Raw genomic sequence first — 6366 nt, 5'->3', positions numbered from 1 at the left:
AGCCCTAAATTGAAGAATGGGGCAACTCACCGGAAGGGAAGGAAGAACGGCTCCGAGGGCGTCAAAGGAGGAGCGAGCAAACAGTTCGACGGCAACGACAGCAGCGCAAGGGAGAAACTCGAAGATGCCTGCGAAGAGAAAAGCGGACGGGGGAGGGCCCCCGGTTAAATAGGCGGAAGGGCGGGTGACGCCTCGGTGACGCCAGAGGATGCCTGGCTGCCGAAGGATCGCTCGCGCCCCAAAGGCGAATCGACGCCATTAAGGAAGGATGTCCGCCGAAATCCGCAGACGGCCAGATCAGCGACAACCGCTATACGCCATAAAGGAGGCGGGGAGCTCGAAGCGCGCGCGCCTTTCCGAGGGATGGCGGCAATCTCGAAGCATCACTCCCTTCACCCGTTCCCCTCCTGGTTCCAGGCTCGGAAGTGGGGGGCTACTGTTACGGGGGAATTTAGCCACCATGCCCCACGTGACCGGCACGCGCGCCCAGGAAGACTACGGCAGTCCCTTGATCCGGCAATCCGACCCCGAGTCGGATATCTTCGGCTCCGCAGCCCGACCCCAAGTCGGCTGCCCCTTGATCCAGCAATCCGACCCCGAGTCGGATATCTTCGGCTCCGCAGCCCGACCCCGAGTCGGCTGCCCCTTGATCCAGCAATCCGACCCCGAGTCGGATATCTTCGGCTCCGCAGCCCGACCCCGAGTCGGCTGCCCCCTGATCCAGTCATCCGACCCCGAGTCGGCAATCTCTCGACAACAACAGACTGTTCCTCTGAGGCACGCCGCGGCCCCCTGCTCCACTACTCCCTGCAACGGCCGTATCCGGCGCTGCCCCACGATCCCCTGTAACAGCCGTACAAAGCGGAGCTCCACTATGCCCTGCCAGGGCCGTACCCAGCGCTGCCCCACGACGCCCTGTAACGGCCATGTCAGTGGCAGCCCCATCGTGCCACACGATGACGAATCCCCGGAAAAACCCCCCAGCCTGATATATATGGGGCTGGGGGGGGAGGGGGAGGGTAAGCAAAGGTTTTCCAGAGTATTCTCTTATCCGTTACTACTATCTCTCCTTCTCCTTCAATCTCCTCTGACTTGATCGTCGGAGGGCCCCCACTACCCCAGTGGTGGTGCGAGGCTTGCTTGCAGGTTTTCCGGTGGAAGGTGGAGCGCAATCAACCCAACTCCAAGGGAACCCCGTTCACACCGCTGTGCCAATCGTTCTCGGTTTGGACCACCAGCAACAAAAACCACCGGTCGAGTCTGCCAAACTTACCTTAGACACCGACTGGTTAATCAATTTTGATTTTGACCATCCTAATGACTCGGGCTCAACCACGGAGCCTAAATCAAGTTCCATCTTGGTCTAATCAAAGACATGAAACCGATCAATCTATAACTATTGTAAATTGAATTGAGTTATCTTGATTTGATCTAATTACTACTTAGTTAGATTTAATCAATTAACTTAATCATTCCATGATTTGATTCTAACCTTAGGTCTAACCCAATTAGAGAACTTGACTTGAGCTAACCCAATCCCCCAAGACTTATGCTGTCATTGAAATTCAATTCACAATTCTAGGTCACTTAATTCTCAATTAAGTATAGTTTTATGAAAAAATTTTAGATCATTGTATAAGTCTTAAATCAGATGTTAATTACAAATTTTTAGTTCTTAAAATCAAATCTAAATTTGTGAATTAAATATTCTGATTTCATATTTAATTCATGTTTAAATCATTAACGATTTATGTTCATATATCACATATATAAACTAACATGAATTAACTTAAATAGCATGCATCATAAGCATTTATTTTCAGATCTTATATGTCTTACAAAATCAGAGATAAAAAGGATCATAAATTGCATTTAGATCTAATCTAAATAAGTTTATGATTTCAAATTTTACATGTTCAATATATTACATATATTAATCATAAAACATGCATCACATGCATCCAAATTTTAGATCTAGTTAATCATGCAAAAATAGTAATTAAATCATTCATAAATCTTCTTTAGATCTGATCTAAACATATTTATAAATCTCAGATTTAATTATAATTATTTAAAGCATAAATTGTTTAAACATTCAACCTGGGTCTGATACCAATTGAAAGAAAAAAGCCAGTTTTTGCATGCATATAATTTTAAAAATTTTCAGAAAAATGCAGCAGAAAGATAGAATTAAACTCTTTAATTCCAAGCATGCAAGGGAGATCATATCTTAAAAATAAATTACAGGAATGTTTAAACTATTTATGTAAAAATAACTGTAAGCATGATTAATCATAGAATTAGAAAATCAGCAATCCTTGTTAAGTTCTAAACCTAACTAAGATAAAATAAATCTCTTACCTTATGATGAAGAGGTTGGATTTGAAGATCTGAAAGTCGAGCCTCGTAGCCACACACATGTCTGGCCTCTACGGATGATCCACGCGAAGCTCCGAATTGATCTGATCCCGCGGAAGTGCTAGCTTGCGCGGAACCCTGCTGTGGCTGATTTTGTTCTTCCTAAAATCAATCAACCTTTGATTGATCTTATGAGATGAAGGAAGAAGATGAAGAAGGAGAAGAGGAGAAGTAATGAAGTGACCCTTTTCTGAATTTTTCAGAACTCTAAGTTCTTAAAAAAATCAAAATCACTAAACCCTTGGCGTGGAGAGGAAGAGGAGAGAATTAATTCATAATGTCTCTCTTGCTACCCTTTTATGGATTGGGTTTAGGGCTTCTCCTAATCTTATTAGGAGTATGGGACTATAACCCATCATTGGATTAATGCCAAGTGTCCAATCCTTGTGCTTATAGATGCATGGCATGTGTCCACTTAATCAATTGATTAATTTCCTAATCATATTAGGATTCCTAATCTTATTAGGAGAATTAATTGATTTGGGAGCATGCATCCTACGACGCCATGTAGACTTTAAAGTCCGCATAGTGTGAACATGACTTAAGTCCTATTCATCCTATGGTCTTTAAAATCCGGACAAACTTTGGTTTAATCAAATTGACCCAATCATGAACCCAAATTAATTTGGGTCGAACCTAATTTGATTTGGCTCATTAAATCAGCCCAATTGCAATTCAATTGCAATTAATTCCACTTAATTTTTCATAATAATGACTTTTAATTGACTAGAGTCAATCCCAATCCAATTGGGTCAAGTCCGATCAATTAGGTTATGCCCAATCGACTCGGATCGAACCCGATCGAATTAAGTCAAACCCTAATTTAGCCCAAATTGAATCTAATTCAATTTGGCTTAATTAAAGTCCAATAATTCAATCAAATTAAATTTATTAGTAATCCAATTACTAATTAACCCTCCAATAATTCAATAATTATTTTAATGCAACTTTTGCTTAGGATAATTTGTCAATCGAATTGACCAAATTACCCTTGAATGATTCTTAATCATTAATCAGCCATTTGATCAACCTAGAAACTTCTATACGTGTGACCCCATAGGTTCGAACCTAAGCTGGTAGCACAAGAACACTTCTTGTACTAATCAAAATGACCATCTAGCAATGGTACCTAACGTCCGGATAGGCCGAATGATCGCAAAGCAACATTCAAGAATCCTTGGACTATGGTTACCGTATAATTTATCCCTATGACTCCTAAATGCCAAAATGACTTCAGAGTTCTGTCAACTCTGTAATAAGTGCATCCATGATATGATTCAACTTTAGAAATCTTGTGACTTCTCATAAGGATTACCCTGGCCAAGGTTTTGCTAAATTGAATACAAGGCATTATCTCCTGTTTTCAGGAGGGGTCAATTCCATCTTGACTCACAACTGACTATGCAAGTACTTGACTATACCTAGTGACCTTCCGTCACTGAATTAGAAATTTAGATAGTTCGGTACCAAAGTGCAGTGAGTTGCTTGCTAGTCATAGGTTGCGGTCTCAGGTCAGAGGGCCAAATTTATACCCATATCCACTCGGAACATCTCTTGACAGTAGAGCATTCCGAAATTGGTCACGTTCAGTGAAATGTACTCCTACACTTCACCTATGTGACATACCAGTGTCTCTACACTTCTTGGTTAAGAGGACAACCAACGTATATGTCACACAACGACCTAATCTCGATAATGCTGTCGTCCTAGTAACAGCATATCATTTGATCGCGAATAATTTTAAGGACTTGAAGATAAATCCTCCTTTATCATAAAACAAGTCCTATGGACTTCATCATATAAGAGTTCATTTGAAGATGTACAATAAAATGATGAACAATGCCAAATAATATTTTATTAATTTGTCAATTCATTTACAAAATTTAATCATCAGCGTACTGACGATTGACTCTTAGGATACAATTCCTAACAAAGAATGACTCAGCTGAATACAAAAGCCATGAATGTTCTTTACTGCTCTTTAGATGCAAATGAGTTTAATCGTATATCTATATGCATGACCGCTAAAGAAATCTAGGAAAGCACTTACCAGATCAAAAAATCTAAAATCAGTATGCTAGTGCATAAATATGAATTATTTAAAATGAAAAATATTGAGTCTATAACTGAAATGTTTACTAGATTCACTGATATTATAAACGGCTTGAAAAGATAAATATGAATTATTTAAAATGAAAAACATTGAGTCTATAACTGAAATGTTTACTAGATTCGCTGATATTATAAACGACTTGAAAAGTCTTGGTAGATCTTACTCTAGCAATGATCTTGTTCGGAAAATTCTTAGATCCTTTCTAGAGCATGGGAAGCAAAGGTCACTGCCATCCAAGAAGCCAAAGATCTCAATTCTCCCCCACTGGAAGAATTGCTGGATTCCTTAATGACTCATTAGCTTTTGTTGCCCAGAGATGGTCACCCAAGAGGGGGGTGAATTGGGTGTTTTAAAATTTTAGTCTAATTAAACAATACACACAAGTGTAGGTGCAAGAATAAAGTTAAAGCGGTAAGCAGAATCAATCGCAAACACAGAGGTTTATAGTGGTTCGGAGCTTTCACTGCTCCTACATCCACTCTCCAAACACCTTTGGGAATTTTCAACTATAATCGGCGATTACAGTCCGGTAGTTTTTCGAGTGAACTACCCAACTCGTTGTTTTAACCCGGGCTAACAACGAACCCTACAATCCCCCAATTTAAACTAGGCTTGGGACGCCTAACCCTTGTTCCAAGTTCCTTGACTGGAACAAGCACAATGTTTAAGAGTTTTACAAGAATTTAAAAGCTTCTATGAAAGCAAATAAATCAATAAAGAACAACAAAACCGGAAGAATCCTCTTTGCCGTTGAAAGCTTGGATGATGGTGGTTCTTTCGATGTGGATCACGTCGGCTTGAATGCGAGCTTTGATTGCCGAGTGGGAGTGAGTAGACGAGCACGAAATCAGATGAAGAAGGCTTGAATGCACTTGATTTCTCCTCTTGAAAGCACCAACTCCCTTGAGACTCTCTCTCTTTCTTCTCTCTTGAATGCTTTAGTGTTAGCTTTTTGAGAAGTCCCTTTTCATGCACTTAAAAACTCCTTTTTATTCTCCTGCAAGCAATAGATCCGTTAGAAACAAAAATAGAGCCATTAGGATTTCAAACAAAACCTGCAAAAATGTGTCAGTCGCGTTCCAGGCATTCCGGAGACGTCTCCGCTTGAACGAGAGACGTCTCGGCTGCATAAAAAATCTTTCGACAATGTCGGAGTCGACTCGGCACTTTCTGGGGACGACTCCGAAGAAGAACAGCCCGATTTCTTGTTTTTCTATTTTTCTGAGAGAGCCGGCTCGCATGCCTCGGGGGACGTCTCGGGATTTTTGTGCTTTATGCGTGGGGATGACTCCACGACGTCGGAGACGGCTCCGACGTTTTCTCAAAGAAAAACGGGTCCTCTGGAATCCCTGAGAGAGTCGGCTCCGCGTCCTTCGGAGACGACTCGCGCGCATCCCTTGAAAACGGCCTTTCTGCCGTCTCTGAGAGAGTCGACTCTGGAAAGCCGGGAGTCGACTCCGACCCTGCGAGACGCCTCGGCAAGTGCTGGGGACGTCTCCAGACGTCCTAGCTTCTTCTCTGCGTACCGGAGACGTCTCTGGAACAAGTCGGAGACGTCTCGGCTGCCCCTGATCCATTTTCTTCATCTCAAAAATCTTCAATAAATCCACCGAAAAATACGGAAATATGCCTTGACAATACTTAACAATATTCTTAGTTAAACACCTGAAATGCTCAAGTAATTTGTCAATATAAATGGAATTATGCTCTAGTGTTTTGTATTCATCAAAATCCATTAGGGGTCAACAATCTCCCCCGTTTTGATGATGACAAAACACTGAGTATATGCAAAATTTAAAATTAAAAATATACACAGTATTTGATCAGATGTATAA

Source organism: Phoenix dactylifera, unplaced genomic scaffold, assembly GCF_009389715.1.
Source record: "Phoenix dactylifera cultivar Barhee BC4 unplaced genomic scaffold, palm_55x_up_171113_PBpolish2nd_filt_p 000159F, whole genome shotgun sequence".
Classification (NCBI taxonomy): domain Eukaryota; kingdom Viridiplantae; phylum Streptophyta; class Magnoliopsida; order Arecales; family Arecaceae; genus Phoenix; species Phoenix dactylifera.
Note: the sequence above shows the minus strand (reverse complement) of the source record.